This window comes from Euprymna scolopes, chromosome 12 (genome assembly GCF_053919585.1).
Source record: "Euprymna scolopes isolate OS-2025 chromosome 12, ASM5391958v1, whole genome shotgun sequence".
Lineage (NCBI taxonomy): Eukaryota > Metazoa > Mollusca > Cephalopoda > Sepiida > Sepiolidae > Euprymna > Euprymna scolopes.
Window position 1 is genome coordinate 97,087,187 of NC_136493.1, and position 19,999 is coordinate 97,107,185.

At 33.2% G+C, this 19,999-nt stretch overlaps 2 protein-coding genes across 2 annotated transcripts in view; one reads left to right on the forward strand and one right to left on the reverse strand.

The window, feature by feature from the left end:
- The window catches only part of LOC145291429 (PMS1 protein homolog 1-like), a 104,753-nt gene extending 86,958 nt beyond the window's left edge, over positions 1–17,795 (reverse strand). The window contains exon 1 of the mRNA XM_080137266.1: positions 17,657–17,795. The gene's annotated coding sequence lies outside the window, so the exon portion shown is untranslated. The remainder of the gene's footprint in view (positions 1–17,656) is intronic.
- The window catches only part of LOC145291430 (ORM1-like protein 2), a 111,916-nt gene that overhangs the window by 4,979 nt on the left and 86,938 nt on the right, over positions 1–19,999 (forward strand). The window lies entirely within an intron of this gene.

Below are 19,999 nucleotides of genomic sequence, written 5' to 3' on the forward strand. Positions count from 1 at the left end.
AGGTGCCGAAAATGGAAACAACAGTTATTATAAAATCCCAGGAAACGAGTAATTTCAATGATATGAATAAATTATAGTTTTAAAAAGTATATTAATTTAACGTAAAATTAATATAGAAAAGTGCCCCCCCCACTTGTTTAAACAATAATGTGCTACCTTAAGAGCAAATATCACATATCCCATTATACAATTCAGGTCATAAGCTTTTCAATGAACCTTCATTTATTAAATTCTGATCAATAGTCGCTGAGATTTCGAACTTATAAAATTGTCAAAAAATTGGTGTGTGTGTATATATATTTAATGTATGAATAAAAAATCAATACGAAAAAAATATATGAATGTTTATATCCTTTCTGTATTTATTTCTTATGTGTTGACATGTAGGAATACAAAAAGTCTTTTGAGGAAAACAAGAATGTTTCCTTCAAAAGCACATAATTTTCAACCGATCCTTCGATCTTCCTCAGTGTGAACCACATGCAATTTGGACTATATATATATATATATATATATATACTCGTAGCCAAATTGAATATTGAAATGCTCATATCTTTGGTTCTATGGGACGAAACTACACAAAAATTTTCAGGCTTTTTGAAGATTATAGTACTATTCTATGGTTAAAATTTTATGACAATTGGTTAAAAAGAAACCTATATTTCCAAACCAATAAAATATGCCCAAATTTGCCTACATTTGTGCATATAGTATTCTAGCAGGCCAGCCCTAAGCAGTGCCTAATGCTTGCTCTCCATGTGATCCGATCGAAAAAGGTTGATATCAGTTGCATGCGGTCATCACTTGTTATGCACACATACCCGGATTTACTTGGTCTACCATGCTTCTTATCATATCTACGCATGTTTATGGAGTGGATACAAGAGATTGCATGTCATTAAATTTATTTTGAAGACTAGCAGGCCGCCTGGCATTGCCCCATCGTAAAATATGATTAAAGATATTTTGATTAATGCAGATTTTGTATTTATCATATTATATTAGATCCAATATTTAGTACTGATTTAAAAAAAAAAAAAAAAGTGACTTGTGTGCCATCACCGAGAATCGAAACAAAAACTTCTAGCTTACGATTTACATTTTCCTTTGACATTAATGCCTGATCTATAAAGACATGTTTGCTGCAAGGCTAAAAATTAAAAAAAAAATACACCAATAGCTATTATGTTACACATGCATATTCGTAATGCCGTTCGACCTTCATCTGGCAAATTTCAGTTCTTTAATTTTCACACTATTGCACCGATTTTCCTTGGCTAAAACCCAAATATAAAGTTTCGCATGGGTTCAAATAACCTATATATGGAGTTTCATGTCTGTAGATCAAAAACTGACAGAAGTTTGGGAGGCAAAACTTTTTAAACAAATATATGCATGCATACATAAATATATATATATATAGAAAGAAGCTTGTGTTTACTATAACCTTTTTTACGCAAATATAACACATAAAATATCTGCATGAATATAATTACACATAATAGTCAACTAAAGATGATCATTTCATAAGAAAACCGAAAAAAACTAATAGGGAATTAATTAAAATGACCGTTTAAAAGAATATGCAAATTAGCTAGATCTTTTGCAGATAAATGCAATTCAACGACCCGTTTATAACAAAGTTGTATTTTCTTTTTAAATAAGTAGGAGAAAGGATTTTTAATATGAATGTCGATACACAAAAAAGAAAAAAAACTTATAGTAGTATAGATAGCTAAAGGTTTATTTTTACACAACAAAGAAGCCTCTATGTCAGTAGGAAGAGAAATAAAAATTATCTCATTAATTAATCTTTAGTAATTCATATAAATTTAAAAAAAGATAGTGTTTCAAGAATCTCGGTTGGGATGGGGTGGCTGTAATCAATCCTATTTCTTACAGGTGGGCAACATTTCTTTTTGGCAACCACTACAGGTTTTGTTTGCTTCTTTTTAGTTTTCTTTACATTTAAGCAAAAAAAAAAATAAAATAATAAAATCGCAATTAGTTTATTTATACACGTTGAAGTGGAGGGGGGTACAGTTTGCCAGGAAGTGGGAACAAGGTTGATATCACCATATATGGTTAAATGATGCAGATATATAAAAAAAACAAAAAAATGGATTATATGTGAAACAATGCAAAAATAAAAAAGATCAAAAGCTGTGTTTTATAATTATGTACAACAAATTACCTGTTGATTCTCTATTTGCGTGATATTTATGCATGTCGCTCGAGCAACCTGGGGATTCTTATGCAAGAACAATAACCAACTGATTTTAATTTAGACAGACTGACATTTTTTTTCTCTCTCTCTTTGCTCAAAATCTTTGTAAAAAATTAAGTTCCCCCCCCCCATCTCCAGACTTAGGAAGAATATTTTTTTTTTAAATATGAGTCGAATATAAAAAAGGGTTATTAAGTTAAATTTTTGGTAAATATTTACTATTAAAAAAAAAAAAAACACTAAAAATATTCACTATTAAAAAAAAAAAAAAGCACAAAAAATATTCACTATTAAAAAAAAAACACAAAAAAGAAAAAACATAATTAAAAAAAAGTAAACAAATAATTTTTTTCTTTTAAGACAATATTTTTATATTTTTTGGCTTATATATTTTTTTTTTTAATATTTCCCCAAGTCTAAATACAAATTTTTTTTTTTTTTTTTTTTTTTTTTTACAAATGGTTTTTAGCAAAAGAGAAAAAAAAAAGGCATGCCAGTTTTCGTTTAAATCAAAATCGGTTGTAGTTTTTGTAGCAGAGCTTGTGTGTCAAAGACTGGTCCACTGAGCCATATGAGATCCCATAGCAGCAACCAGTTACGCGAGTGTCAAAAGGGTGAAGAACATAGCTATGTAGAAATTTTTGTGTCATATTTGCAACATGACTTGCAAAAATAAATTGTCGCTGCTGGGCTACATATGGGCTGGCAGATTAACCACCACTCTTTCTCTTTTAAGTAGGATCCACAAAAAAGTCTCTAATAAAGCCCACGCTGTCTAATAAGCTCCAACCTCTGTCCCATCACAACAATGTAGCATCCCCGTGCTTGTTTAAAAGTATTTTAGTGGAATGTGCTGCAACAAATTTGTCGCACTAGTGCTTCCTCAACGTAAATACCCCCAACCAACTTTACAATTAGACAAATCCTGCCCCTTCATTCTAGCAGTCCCCAGATGCTGAAAGACGTTCTACTATAACTAGCCTGGGTGCCTGGCGTTGCCCGGATGTTTGGAGGTGTGTGGTGAGCAAAAAAAAAAAAAAAAAAAAGTTGTAGTAGGCAGGCAGGCAGGCCCCGTGACATGAAGGCAGAAAAGAAAGTGGAGACGTGTGTAAGGGTGTTGGTTGAACAAAAAAAAAAAAAAAAAAAAAATTGGTGTAGTAAGCAGGCTTGAACCCGTAATGTGCCAGAGGAAAAAGAGGCGAAAAAAAAAAACGTCTTATCGATGAGCATACAGTGATTGTGACGTCACGGGCAGTCGAAATAACACCTTTTATCTGACATCATTTATTGTATTTATTTGCTTCCCCACCAAAGCAAATTTGGCACCAGGCCGTTTTTAATGTGGGATAAAAACCAGCTCCCCTAAAAGTAGGCAAAAAGGGGGCACTCTGGTTACCAAAAATAATTGTCCCAGTATAGAGGGTTTCCCTTCCATTGACTGGTACAAATTAAGTGCAGCATCTGCAGAACAGATACTACACTTTGATCCCGGCCCGAAGGCCAAGGGTGAATGAATTAATGTTTTTGGCCAATTTTTCAATATTTTTCGTCTGAAGGGTCGAGCTCCAAAATGATACCGATCTCGTGAAAATCTGTCACCTCTGTCAAAAATTTTTGCAAGAAATGATGATTGCAACGTCTAGTCAGACGTCTTGTCAACATCTTGTCAGAGATCCAACAACAAGCAAGAGCAAGATAGCCAGCAAAAAGTGATACTGCAGACCAGCTTAATGCAGGTACTGGTCTCCCGCTTTATGGGTTTTTTTAAATCAGAGATACGCTTCTCCTAGAAAGGTTGCCTTCACCACGGCTTACGGGAGCCCTCTCCACCCCAACACATACATACGCAACAGTGCTAGTTGGCTGTTAACCCTGAAAAAGGGTTCATTCGCCCTTTGGAAGGTCTTGTTTTTAATCCTTCAGGGAGGCTAGCCACCCTCCTCACCAAACAAGTCTGGTAGGGGAACCAGTTTAGTCACCGGTGACCCGACCATGAGGCAGGTAGTACTGGGTTACATATACCAGTAGCATATGACATGACCATGACAAGACATACAAACATACATACATTCAAACAAACAGGTGAGATTTATATTATAGATAACTATTTTCTGCAAATTAAGCTTTAGAATTTCCTCCCTGCTCCCTGATTGTACTGACATGCAAAAGTTTAAATGTTATATTAATAAGCATCTCACTGGACAACTCCCTACTTAGGATGCCCCTCTAGGCATGGTCCTTAATTCACAATGTTTCAGTGGCAGTGGGCTTTGTTTGGGGGGTGAATAAATGTTTAAAAAAAAAAAAAATTAATAGTTGGCTTTTTAGGCCTATGAAACAATATGGAGACTTCCCCCTTCCCATTGTTTTTTTAAATTGTTTTGGATCTTTTCTGTGTGATTCTTTACAATGAATTCTATCCTTCTCTCTCCATGGCAAACGTTAGTTTTTATTTTTTACTAGCGGGGGTGCCTGGCATTGCCCGTGTGTTTGGCGGTGTAAAAGAAAAAAAAAAGTTTTGGTAGGCAGGTTGACTCTAAGCCGAAGCCTTGAGGCAAAGGCAAAAAAAAAAGCCTTACATCTTACGCTAAAAAGGCAGAGAAGCCAGAATAGCTGAGATTAAATGATTAAAAAGTTAAGTGAATGAGTTCACACAGGTGTGTAAATTTAATGAGGTCAAACATCACGCCATAGAGTAATGAATCCCGCATTTAACTTTGGCTGCGAGGCAGTTTTTTTTTTTTTTTGTTTCCCCAAGATGTTGGGGGAAAACCAACTCCCCATAAAAGGGGAGTGTCCAAATGAATAGCAATTGTCTGATATGATGGGTTTTTACCACATTGATCAAAGCTGATTGCTTTCTGGACATCCCTGGCATAAAAAGCCAAGGAAATGCTTTTGCTTCGATTAGTTTCACTTTATTTATACGAAAAACACCAAACACACGACAGAACGGAATAGCGTGAATTTTGTTTATTAAAATATTATTTTCTTGAAAATTTCTTGAAAAGGCCTTGAAAATTGTATTCTTTATGTCCAGTAAAAATTTGTGTAAAAACATTAAAAATAAAATCGAAATAAATACTAAATTATTTAAGTATTAATTAAAAAAAAATATTTTTTTTAATATTGAAAATAAAATTGAAATACTTTTCTGAAATTGCATTGTATTATGGATACAAGAGTTACGTCCCTTTATCACCAAACTACTTAGGTAGTTTCATGATAAAGATTTATTTAATTTTATAATTTTTTTTGTTTAGTGGAGAGGAGTGGTGGCAAATGCTAAAAGTAAAATTGCCCCCCCCCCCAATACTGTCTTTGCACAGACAGAACTCTCCAATGCCCCCCCCCCCCCCCGAACAAAAAAACTGATGATTTAAAATTAGGCTGACTGGGCCAAAAAAATAAAAATAGACAAGATGGCAACCATCTTAGTTGGAAATTAAAAACTACAGAAAGTTAATATTTGAGATGAAATAAAAAGCATTTCAAACTATCAAAAAATGATGCGGATAGGTTAGAAAGTAATTGTTATTGGTTATGGTAGTATTTGTTCTGATGCTACACTTCACCTTTTCTGTCCTCTGTAAGTGGAGGAGAAATCCTTCATGACTGAGACTTTTTTTTTTTTTTTTTTTTTTTTTTTGGTTCCTATCCAGAGTGCCCGTTTTTTGGGATCTGGATTTTCCCCACATTAAAAACCGACCTTGTGTCTAACTCTGCCCTCGTGAGGAGGCAAGTAAATTGGAACATTTATTTGTTGTATTTTTTTTTTTTTTTTAACACTTTTTCGAATTGCTGTGATTTGTAAAACAAATCCCAAATTTTGTTTTAAAAACTTCAATTTTATCTGGAGAAGGCCTTGAATAACTTTGAAAAGTTTTTGAAAATGTACATTGAACATCCGTATGAGCCTTGTCTTAGTAGAACATTACGTAATAGTAATACATGTCATGTTGAAATTAGCAAAAATTACAAAAAATGATTAAGTAGATGTGTTATGACTATTTTTTGCAAAAAAAAAAAAAAAAAATATCCGCCATTTTCTAATTTGAAATAGCAAAAGTTAAGTGAAAAGAAGGGAGATAAGTCAGTTTGTCGTACAGAATTGTCAGTATAAGACTAAACCATTACAATTGCATTATTTGATAAAATTTATTTTTTTGTAATTATTTATCTACTTGATAATTTTTCATAACTTGGAATTTTTACTAATTTCGACATGACATAATATTTTTACTTAAAATTCTTTTTTTTTTTTTTTTTTTTTTTTATAGAAATCCAATCATAATGCACACGCACTGAAAATATTTACATTTTTTAGAAAGATAATTCAGTGAAGGAATGTCTTTTTTTTTGGCATCACCACTTATCAAGGCCCAGATAAGGGTTAAAGAGTGTACAGTAGTCAATTGGACAATATAGTAATCGTTAGTAATGAAAATTCAGTAAATTTAAGTGGAACGGCTCATCAAGAACTTGTTTACGTTGGACTTGAAGTCAACCATATTGTAGTCAGCTGGAAAGCAGGCAAACAGAAGACAGTTCCACAGACGTGCAGTTCTAAGAAAGAAACTTTGTTCATGGAATCTACGTTTAGGTTTAGGCACAGATAAAGATTGGGGGATATTATTGATATTGTTGCTAGACGAATGTTTCTTGTGAAAGTTTGGTGAGGGGGGGGACCATAGATTGGAGCTCAGACGAGCACGTCATGAAAATAACAATAAAGCAGAGACAGACTCGCAACATCTCTTCTCTGAGAAAGAGGTTGCAGGGAAAAGAAAATGGGCATCCCCTACTAGTCATAAGTCAGTTTTTCAATAAAAATCAATTGAACGTTTTACAAAATGTTTAAATAATGTTTGTTCTTTATTTGTTTTAATTATTTCTATCAACGAAATAGGCAGGGTACAAAATGTTTTTTAAATTTTTAATAAAATAGCTGCTACTTTATAGTCCTTTTTATCTTTTTCATATATTGGATTTTTGTGAAGTTAAATTACTTAGAGTATTGTTTGGTCATTACTCTAAATAAAATTGTTTAAAATTATAACATGCTTAAAAAACTCATGTAAATAATGACAACGATAATACTTGCTATATGTTGCTTGGTCACCTTTGTCTTATTGGGGGGGGGGGTTACTAACACTACTAGACTCTTACCTCATCCGTTTATATCTGCTAGCTGGGATCAACTAGTTTTTGTTTCTCTCTCTTCCAGGCTTACTTTTGTCTACCATTTCTTGCCAGTTATAAACCCATACCAAAAACATAGATGACAATTGTTTGCTTTCTTTGAAACTGAAAAAAAATTATTTTAAATGATAAAAAAATTCTGACCATCAACTAGCATAATTGTATTTTTAAACCATTATCAACTCTGACTCCATCTTGAGGTAAGGGTGGGTGTGTTATCCATTGCTTGAACTTGGGCTTTTCAATATTTTTTTTTTTTTCTTTTTTAGAAAATAATGTAGACAATCATCATCATCATCATCATCATAGCCTTTCACCCCATCTTAAGGTCCATTCTCGGACAGTGTCCGAGCTATGCCTCGTCAGAGTATGGTTTGCTTAGTGAAGAATCTGTGAGGAAGTGTGTGATAGTCTGCATGTCAGAAAAAAAAAAAAAATGAGAACAGTAAAAAAGTAGTAATTAAAAATGACATAAATTATTACAGTATTCCTGTGTTATTCGCAGCGGTTACATTCTTCACTCCCCATCCCCCGTGGATATTGGATGCAGTTTTAAAACGTTTGCATATGAGATTAGATATAGTACTAAATACTTCCCAAACACTTTCTAAAACCAGTCTAACTCATTAATACAGTGATAATATTGTATACACCTGCTATATTCCAAATGAAATTTTTAGATCTGTTAAATTGACAACATTCTATCCCAAGCATTTGTTTTATGATGTTAGGCATACGGGCATAGGATGCGATAGTTAAGAGCCTAATCTACTAATACAGAACCGCAAACAAGTGAGGATACCACAATTTTGATGGCTAAAACAGTACTGCTATCCCTGATGCTACCGGAAACTGTAGCCGCTGGAAAAGTATTATTTTGTCTTATTCATAGTATCATGTTTCTCCTTATCTTTTGACTGGTGCTACTAGATCAGGCTGACTGAAGATACTGACTTTTTGACTTAAAATGCATCAAACATTGATGTTGTTGGGGTTTTTTTTTCTTTGCCCATTGCAAAAATCAGTCATGTTTTGTAAAGTCCAAAGCAAAAAACATTTTCTTCAAAAAAATAAAAATAAAAAAATCAAACCAAACACGATGAATAAATATTTGAAAACCTAAAGAACTTGAAACATAAACATTTTTACCAAAACGAAAGGATTTGACATTAAATAACTTAAAAAAGATTGGTATGCCATTAAACAAAACAACCAAACTGAACCTTTTTCTGAATTTTTTAGATGATGGCTGATTATTTATATTACTTATATTGACTGGACTATTGTTCTCATGTTGAGTAATATTCGTGCAACGTTTTAGTCGGATTTGCCTTTAACCGTTCTCAGGCATGTTCGTTGGAAATTTTTTTTTTTTTTGTTTCCTTTAATATTCAGTTTGCAGGCCATTGTTCTATTGCAATAAATGAAGTTATTCCTTCCCTACTTCTGTAGAACACTACTATTCACTACAGAAGTAGAATCCTCACATATCTGGACATCATTGCAAGCGATACCTATGTTGAGAGGCAGAACCTGGAAGCAGTCATGCAGGACCAAGATATCTGGCGTGAATGTGTGAACTCCATCATCTCAACTACGGTCAAAAGATGATGATGAATGATCTAGGTGTATCAGAATTTCTGATTTAGGTGTATCAGAATTTTGGTAGGAATTTTTGACACCCCTAACACGAAACTGCGAATAAAATATAAAAAACTCGTAATTTCTCTTTTAAAAGTGGGTTTATTTTCTTTATGGATTATACTTCCAAAATAAACTATTAAAGTTGTATAAAATTATTAAATTGTATTAAAGTTGTATAAAAACCGCGTTCATTATTTTTTAAAAATCCAAATTATACATCGGGTAAAATTTATTTTTACAATGATCTTTATACATTTATCCCACGAATAAACATCCTTATTTGCTAGATAAATGTCTAAATATTCTTGTAAAAATAAACTGTATTCAATTTTATTCTTTAGAAAAAATAATTCAGGAGTATGCCAAACACAATTTTATCAAACAAAGTCACTTTCGTTTAAGAAAAAAAAAAAGGAAGTCGACTTCATACCCGATGTATAATTTGGATTTTTTAAAAATAATGAACGCGGTTTTTCCTATATATTTTTATGCTTATTTGCTAGGTAAATGTCTGAACATTCTGGTAAAAATAAACTTTATTCAATTTTATTCTTTGGAAAAAATAATTCATGAGTGCGCCAAACAGAGATTTATTAAAAAAATTAGTTTTGTTTTAAAATTGAAAACATTGACTTCAACTCCGTTGTTGGATATTAAAAATAATAAACGCGGTTTTTAATATATTTTTATTGTTTTAAATTAGAATATTTTCTTTATTGATCTTTTATCTTCAATTTGTGATATATAAAACTTTGGCATATAAATTATTAAAATTTTAATAGACATTTCAAAAATGGGGGGGGGGGGAATTTGAAAAAACGTTTCCCTAAAATATTATATTATGGTTTATAGGAAAGAGCATAAAATTTCACATTGACCCTGAAAATATCGTAAAAATTGAACCAATAGAAAAATTTTGATAGATTTTTAAAGTTTAAAAATTGGAAAAATATTTAACTTGTAAAATTCTATTGATTTTTATTACGTAAAAAAATGGCTGCATGAAGGCACGCCGGCATTTTGTAAACATTTTGTAAACACTGTTTTTTAAAAAATAAAAAATAATATTTCTATTTTTTCAAAGAACTTTAATAGTTTATTTTAGAAGTATATTCCAAACAGAAAATAAACAACCCACTTTAAAAAGAGAAATTACGAGTTTTTTTTAATATTTTATTTGCAGTTTTGTTAGGGGTGTCAATTTCCCCCAAATTTCTGATACACCTAGTGTATTACTACTATGAAAAGTAAAATAAGAAAATTAAGACAAAAAAGACAGATCTCGTCTTTTAAAAACATGAGTAGAGAGTGTGAGCCACTTGACATCCGGAGATGTGAGACAGCTACTATGCAACACAATGGAGTGTGTAAATATCACAACCATTTATAAAAAGTTTAATATTCAGCATAGCAGCAAGTCATGGGAACATGTTTACCAGAAACCACAGTTGGAAATAAGTCATACACCATCCACTATGACTATGCAATTCCTACAGCTACATACCTAGAAAATGGAGCTGTTAAATTTGACATAGTGATATAGAACAAGAGTGAGAAAGTAGCAACCCTAATGCTGTTGGCTTAAACCGAACTGAGTTAGTGAAGATGACGAAATACCAATGTCTTATGCACAACATGGAAAGAAACTGGAATCTTAGGAAGGTCTCCATCATTCCAGTAATCATAGGAGAAACTGGTCTCATGAAGAAAAATTTCAAAAACTACCTGGGTAATATACTTGGTGAACCAAGTGCAAGGGAGATACAACCAATTGAGCTTAAAAGGTTGATTATAATCTTAAAAAGATCTTGCGGTTGAAGTTTCTGAAACTATAGGATGGCATGTTCCCAGCAAAAACAAAAAGATAAAATCGAAAAAAAGAAATAGCATATTATGAATCCTGCTGCTTCTCTTCTTGCTATGGAGAATTTTATAAAATGTGAATTTAAAAAAAAAAATGTCTAATTCTCTTTGAAATGTCTGTAATAAGTTTTGTTACAGTGTCATTAGGGAAGCAAAAAAATTGTTGTTTGATCACTATATTGAATAGAAAAAAAAAGATGAAAAATGTTTTTTTAATTTTGTTAACTACAAATTTGGTATATTATTACTGAAGCCTAAGAGACTACTGTGATAGAGGCCAGGTTTATATTAAAGCAACCAGTGTGGAGTTGGGCAGCAAGATGTTTGATCACATTACATTTAAATTTCTTCATGTTGGCAACATCGGGGGAAATGGGGAGCAATCGTAGGAATTCCAGAGGCAAGCTAACAGTAGAAAATCTTCACGCTCTATAGTGAAGAGGTGGGATTTTGCCTCACTTTTTGACATGAGAAATGCTGATTATTCAAACTACTCTTCTCATCTTGAATGTTATTTTCATAATGTTTCGGTTGATATAATTACCAACCTTCTTCAGGTGTACCTTGTCAAACTCTAGAATCGTTCTAGTGAAATCAAGAATGTGTATGGAATTTTGATTAAAACTCTTTATTTAATCCAGACATGATCAGATAGAAGTTTTAAGTAATTCACAATTGTATTTTGAATATTGAACCTGCACTCTCCAGAAGAGTGTAAATTACAACAGAATTTTACCTTACTTTAGCTGTTATGCCACAGGTACTTACAAGTATGGTGATCTCCAAGTTTCATATAAACAAATACTTGTTGAACCATCCTCTGGGATGGTCAATTCCTCTCAAGTAATTTTCTACCCGATTCTATTCATTGTCTTTGGTCCTTTTGTGGTGGCGATCATTGTCCAAGTGACAATCTCTTTAATCCTTATCCTTGAATGCTCCTTCCATTGGGTCTTCATAATATTAACCCAGCAGTAAAAAAGATAAAAAACAACAAAAAAAAAAAAGTAATAGATGCAACTTTATGATGATGCAGCAGGGGTTGGGGCTTGACAGACAATTTAAAATTAAAGCATAATTTTAAAAGTTATGCGTATGTGAGAAAAATATGCAGACACAACAAACTTAGATATTTTATTAATATCGACTGCAGCTAATGTGCTGTCACCACCAGCTGCACATCAATCCGTAAATGTGCACGTGCAGTTGCACACATGCAACAGTTGAATAGACACTTGTAATCGTAAATGCTTTCAACGCAATGTTGGTTTATTTTAGTCAACAAGTTTGTTATTACAATTCTGAATTTGGATAGAGTACTTGATAAAATTTAGTTGTTACACTCTTCTGGGGGTTAAAAGTTCAATCCTCAGTGTGGGTGACACCAAAAATACAATTACAAATTACTTAGGATTTCTATATAGTCATGGCTGATGGGACAAGAGTATGCTACCCCCATGGATCAAAGAAACGGGTTCTGTTCGAAATTCCGTGGAGATTCTTGAGTTGTTATAAAAATTCTTCAGTGCAACAAGATACACTCTAAGCAGGTCAAAGGTTACATCGACTGAAATGTTGTGCGAATAACATACACAATGGGAGCAGTAGTTCGAATAATCCAAATTAATATGAGGTTTGTTTATGATAAAAAGGATTGAAATGTTAGTACTGTCCTTAAGGGTAAAATTAGTTTGATTGGGAGCAAGCATGCTTCTTTCCACATGTAGCAACCTAAGAGTTGGGGGCAAACCAAAATCAGGAAAGAAAAAAAGAAAATGAAGGGTGAAGGATTGAAAGGTTTCTTATAAATAAAAAAGCGGGGAGGGAGGTACAAAATGGAAGTAAAACGGATGAATGTTGGGGCAGAACAACAAAGATGAAAGCAATTTGCAAGGTTTGTGGCTGCTGATAAAAAAAAAAAGTGCATTTGTGTTTGAAGCTACCGTGCAAGAATTAATAACAGGCTTAAATTGCATTAAAGTGTCAACCTTTTCTCTTAATGTGTTTTATGTTTGATTAAAGGCTATATATAATAATGACTTTCGAACCAAGATCATGTTAACCTGCTGAAGTCAAGTTTAACCATAAAACTGTTGTGGACTGGGAACCTGCCTCTTAGTAATTACTTCTCCAATTAAAACAAAAAAAAGCTTCAGTTTAAAATGTCATTTCCCATTTTCCTTTAATTTCTTTTCATCCCTCACCTTTCTCCCTTCGTAGCATTAATATCTACATTATGTAGTCATATATATAAGTGAAAGTGTCTGTGTGTGTGTCTGTCTGTGTACATTTCCTTACGCAATAACTCTGTCAATTTTCAGTCTACAGACTCGAAATTTGATATACAGGATATTGAGATTTGGGAAAATCTTTGTAATCCGTTTTCGGCCAAAAATTTGGCTGTTAAGGAGTCAAAGCTCAACGATTTGACTTTTTGAAAACTTTACCAAACTCCTCTGCCAATTTTGGGTCTGAACACTTAAAATTCTAGATATAAATATACTTGAACATGGATCAAACTTTATAATTTGATTTGAACCCCCCAAAAATGTTACAAGGTTATAATTAGGGTTAAAGTTTTTAAAAGATTAACCTCTGCGGTCTCTACCAAATTACTCAGCCAATTTCTGGTCTAAACATTTGAAATTTTAGATAAAATGTATTCAGACATAAGGCAAGCTTTTTAATCGTTTTTTTTTTTTTTTTCTGAAAATTTGGCTTCAAAGGGGTCAGAGTTCAAAGGATTTTACCTTTGCAGTCTCTAGCAAACTATTACGCCAATTTTGGGTCTAAACATTTAAAATTTTACATAAAGGGTATTCAGACATGCAGCAAGCTTTTTAATCAGTTTTTGGGTAAAAATATGGTTGCTAAGAAGTCAGTTTACAAAGTTGACCTTTGCAGACTCTACCAAACTCCTCCGCCAATTTTTGGTCTAAACATTTGAAATTTTAGATGTAGGTTACTTGGACATGGGTCAAACATTTTAATTTAATTTGAGCCCAAAACAAATGTTTAGGGGTTAAAATTGGGGTCAAAGTTTTAAAAAAAAATTGATGTCTGCTGTCTCTACCAACTTTTCTCTATGGTAGTTAAGGAAGCCAATTATCTAGAAACGCATTACGTACATATTCACACTTTTTAATATATGCATATAAAGTTATGAACAGTACATAGGGCCCGAACAAAGCCGGACGGAACTGCTAGTATATATATATATATATGTGTATATATATATATATATATATATATATATATATATATAATTTATTTAAATATTTTCTATGTGCATAAAATATTTAAATAAATAAATATTTAAATAATGAATTAATTACAAATTATACTTCCCACAAATGTGGGGGCGACTAGAATATAAACAAAGGGCAGATAACCTCTCCCTTTAAAGCACTCGGGGAGTGAAAACAAACCACCACAGTATTGCTTATAAAAATAGATTAATAAAAAATCTTTTATATATAAAAACTTTGAGGACACTTCTCAACCTATATACGAAACAAACTTATTTTTGATCTACAAACTTCAAATTTGGTATATAGAGTATTCAGACATCCGGAAAACTTTTTAATCTGTTTTCATCTGGAAAAAAGGCTACTAAACGGTCAAAATTGAAAGATTGGTATGTGGGAGTGATTAGATTTTTGTCTGCCATTTCACAAATGCGCATACTTGAATAGTTCACATTAAAGATTACTTATTTTAAGAATAATTAGTGTAAAAACACGTTTCAACGATCGTATCATGCTGGTCTAATGATAATCATACTTGAATCACTGTCTTTAGGTTTTGGTTTTGATCTCGGCACAAATATTTACTTACAAAAAGTGAATGGTTTAGAAAAAAAACATAATAATAATGCACATGTCTCAGTTTCTATATTAATTAAAATATAATATTTATGTATATTTTAATACCAAGCAATGCCAGGGGTGACCTGCTAGTATATATATAAATCTCAATATCTCTGTATGTGTGCGTGTAATGCTTGTGTGTTCTCTATAGAAAGAAATGTTGGTGAATCTAGTTAAAATCTAAGATTTACTGGGGAAGACAATGGAAGTGTTCTCGAATCTTTAAGTGGACTAATAGGAAGGCTAGGAGAGTATAGCTCCTTAAAAACTTCAAAGAAAACTTCTATTCTTATTAAACTTTATACATATAAAATTCTCCGGAGAAAACAATGGAATATGCGTTCCCACTCATGAGTGACAGAACTCCTTTTAAACTTCAAATATGTATATCTGAGTTTTAATGAAATTTAAACCATATGTATAAAACACTTATTCAGGGGTTTTTCTAACATTTCAGGCTTTTTCTAAATATGTTAATGTGCAAAATGGGAGAAGGCAGAGAGCAGTAAAAACAAAGTGATATAGTGTTATAAGCATGATAAAAAGGTACATAGTCGTTCTTGTGCAATCGTGAACAACATTGGGTCTCCCTGCTAGTATATGGTGGTTGTCTACTCCGTTTTGAGTGTGACTGTCTGTCATATTCTTCAGATGTTGTGCTCTTGTCCATCAAGTACACTATATACAAAAAAAAGATGGAAACTCTGAAAGCTAGCTGTGCATGACTTTCTTTACAATGAATTTATTTTTATTTTTTTTTATTTAAAGTGCAAATAAAGGCTAATGGTGTTATTTCTATGTCTATAATTTTGTTCATTTTTATTGCATATTTTTCAATAATGTCCTTTTCTTATATTTTATTTCAATAAATCGTGCCACAATCGAAATATTAAAAGACAATAAAAGTGGAGGAACTGATTTGCCTTGTCACCACTTCCAGTAGCAGCCACACCAGAAGTTAGGAAGTACGTTAGCTGACTATAACCAAAAAAAAATAATTTATATGATTTGGACTTTTTTTAACTAATGTTCTCATCTTGTGTGTTATTCATACAGTGTTTCAACCAATGTAATCACCCACCTTCAAGTGCATCTTGTCAAACTCAAGGATCTGCACAAAATATTGAACGGAACATTATTTAATTCATGGGGGTAGCATGCTCTTATTCCATCAGCCATAACCAGTTCTAAGTAATTCGCAATTGTATTCTTAGTATCGTCTGTACTAAAGATTGAACCTGCAATCTCCAGAGGTGTGTCACTTATAATTGAGTTTCACCTAGTTCTTTATCCGTTATGCCATGGATCCTTGCAGAATAAAATATGTCATCGATAGAAGTAAACAATACCGGCTTCCTTTAAGATTAGCACTCCTGTGTTGACAAAAGCTTTCAAAAGTCTTTCTGTGGTCCTGTTGACTGGATGAAAAAAAAAAAATACTCTTTACTTGAATTTTTATAATAAAAATATATTTATGGAACGAAATGTTAATTTTTTTTTATTTATTTATTTTTTTTTTTAATCAAACATGATAAAAAGAACAGGAGGGATTTAAAAAGTTTTTCTCCTTTAGACAACGGCATGCTGATCTTGAAGAAAACCACAATACCTTACCTAAAATAAAAAAAATAAATAATGCATTTTAACAATATAATTTATACCGTACTTTAGGGTCATTGCGCCAACTAGCTAAAAGTGCTCTTTTGGCAACCACACATATAAAGATCACTTTTCTTTAGTTGGTACACAATTACCCCAAAGTACGGTACTCACTGCAGGATCCATTTTCTCCAAACATCTCTCCTTACCAGATGCCTTCATTGATTCTGCCACACCCTTGGATGACACCAGATGACTTAATCCGTGAAGTCATCGATCCAGCTCAACCACCAGTTTGGAAGAAATATTGCAGTGGTCAACTCAAAATCTGGCTCGGGACATTTAAGTAGGATGCTGAACTGATTCTGAGCCCCTAACCTTTACAGGGTCTGTCGCTTGAACGGCTTGCACTCATAATGGAAGCAACCTTGAATCACAATGCCTGATTAGCCAATGTTCGGGACAGTGAACTTGTTGGAAAGAGTTGGTTCAACCAACCCAGGGTGAATGGCACAACCATGACACATTTTAAAATTGCGTACATTTTAATTGTTTTTTTTTTTTTTGTTTTTTTGAGACACAACCTCAACTAAAAAATATTTTCCGTTTTATTTTTTATATGAATAATCTTCAGTCTGATTTAAAATAACTAAGTTAATAATACCTAACTAGAGGGACCTGTGGAAATTCCACAGTAGAGTCTTTCATATGTAATATATTGATGTTGGCATTCTGTGGATGTTCACCATAAATGGAGACACCCTGATATTATTGTAGCTCTTTTATTAAAACTGCAAAAGTATTTATCTCAGCTAGCAGTGATGCCTGGCATAGCCCGGTCATAAAATACGCTTAAATATGATATTTTAATTTATGCATATTTCATATATATTATCATAGTCAATTTTCTATCGATTCTTACGTTATGAAGTTGTGATTTCCAAAATAATAAAATATATCCATATGACTTGGGTGCATCAGCTTGAATTGAAATCGAAACCAGAACTTATGAAGAAAAAATATATATCACTTGGGTGCATCAGCTATAATCGAAACTGAAACCAAAACTAATGAAGAATTCTTGGTAAAATTATTTATTACAAATATGAAAGGTCATAACAATTAAACGACAGTCACTGGGGGGAAAAAAATGTGTGACACAAAATAACACACGCTATTATATTAATATATAGATTATTTTAACAGTAATGTTGTTCATTTAACTTTTAAACAAAAAAAGAATTGACCTTACCTCAAAACTTTGAGAATGAAACAAGTGGTTTCTGATTGTTTTTAATCTCACTCAGCCGTGCTGTTTTTATGTTCCTTTCAGGTGTTTTGTTTTGTTGCTCGATGGTGTGTTAAGTTTGCCGTGTGGGAGTGTAGTCACTTTTATTTGTGGTATGTCTCATAAACATACTAATAAAACACCAACATATTAAACGCAGATTATTTCTTAACAAAACGGTGCCATTTTTGGAATTTAAAATATTTCATTGCTCTATTTTATTCACTGAAATTCATGGACACCTAAAGTCTCATCTGTCGTTAACAATTCCATCGACAGCAAAAAAAATTGCAATTTTTTTGCTTATGGAAAAAAACAACTTTAAACCTGAATTCTTTTAGATAGGATTCGTTTTATATGCATAGATCGCATTCTAAATTTGATCTTGGGCTACCAGATCAGACTGGCCGAGGATATCGGCTTCCTGGCTTAAATGCACCCAAACATTGATGTTATTGTTTTTTTTTCCCTTTGTCTTTGCAATCAATCATTTTCTGCAAAGCCAAAAAGAACAATTTTTCTCTTTAAAACAACCGAACTGTACATGAATATAAATATTTGAAGTTGAACCTGAAAAGGGTTGATTTTTTTTTTTTTTTTTTTTTTTTTTAGACAGTGATCACCACTTATCAAGGCCCGGAAGCCACTCAGAGATAAGGGTTATTGCAAGTACTTTACGTTAGTGTGGAGATTTGATGAAGTGTTTACTTAAGGGGGCGGTTCATTAGGAATTTGTTAACATTGGACTTGAAGACATCCAAGTTGTAGTCCGGTGGGAAGCAGGCAGATGGAACAGAGTTCCACAGGCGAGCAATTCTAAGAAAGAAGCTTTGTTCATGGAATCCGCGTTTTGATTTAGGCACAGATATAGAGTGGGGGAAATTTTTCACAGTGGATTCAGCTAGACAGGTGTTTTTCGTAAAAGATTGGCGAGGGGGGACCAGAGATTGGAGTTCAGACGAGCACCTGCCATGGAAATAACGATAAAACAAGGATAGGCTCGCAATGTCTCTTCTGTGGGAGAGAGGTTGCAGGGTAGAGAAAAGGGTATCCCCCACTAAGCCACGAAGTCTATTTTGTACTCTGTCAAGGCAGGATAGGCTGTTTTTAGCAGCTCCTGCCCAGATATGGCAACAGTATTCCATCCTTGGACGTACTTGGCTTTTATATAGATAGAGAATTGCATCAGTAGTGAGATATCTTCTGGAGCGGTAGAAGGATCCCACCATCTTTCCAGCAACCTTGGCAACAGACTTGATGTACGTGTTCCATTTCAGATCAGGAGTAAAGGTCAAACCCAGAAGCTTGTCAAAACACGGGGCCTCACCCAGACGAGAGCCATCCATCACAATTGATGCCAGATAGGGATCAGAGCGTTGATAATGTAAGGATAGGAGTTTGGTTTTGGATGCATTAAAGGTAACCAGCCACATCTTCCCCCACTGAACCACGCGCTCGAGATCGGAGGAGAGAGAATCAGAGAGAACTTTGTCATTTACAGCCTTTGATGTATTGCCGTAGATGGTCGTGTCATCAGCATAGATGTCAATGAATGATTTAAGTATGTGTTTAGGGAGGTCATTGATGTAGATCAGGAAGAGAGTTGGGCCCAGGATTGACCCCTGAGGGACTCCAGCATTTATATTGCAGGCCTCCGATTTTTGTCCATCTACCACTACTCTTATGAGCCTATCGGAGAGAAATGATTTAATGATTGAGAAAACATTTCCCGTTATACCGTAGCTGGAAATCTTGTGAAGTAGACCCTTATGCCATACCTTGTCGAAGGCCTTTGATATGTCAAGAGCAATTGCCCTAGAAAGGAAGCCTTTGTCAAGAGATTCACTAATCTTGTGGGATATAACCGTCAGCACATCTGCGGTAGATCTTGCAGAGCGGAAACCATATTGTGTGTCACTAAGAAGGTTATTCCTGCTGAGGTGGTTGACTATTTCTCTATTTGATATGGATTCCAGCAACTTACTCATAACACACAGGAGACTTATTGGTCCGTACTGATATGATATGCCATAAAACAAACCAAACACGATGAATAAGCATTTAAAGATATAAACAAATTGAAGCATAATCTTTTTTTTTTCTAAAATTACTGGATTCGGCATGAAATAAACCGAAAAGAGTTGCTATTCTGTAAAATAAAACAAACGAAATTTTTAAAATGCTAACATTTTTTTATGTAAAAAAAAGAAAAAAAAAAGAAGCTCCTTTTAAACGAAAATAGTATCTGATTTGACAGCCTAGAAAAAAACCCAAAAAAAACTATTAATGACACAGACAAAAAATCTA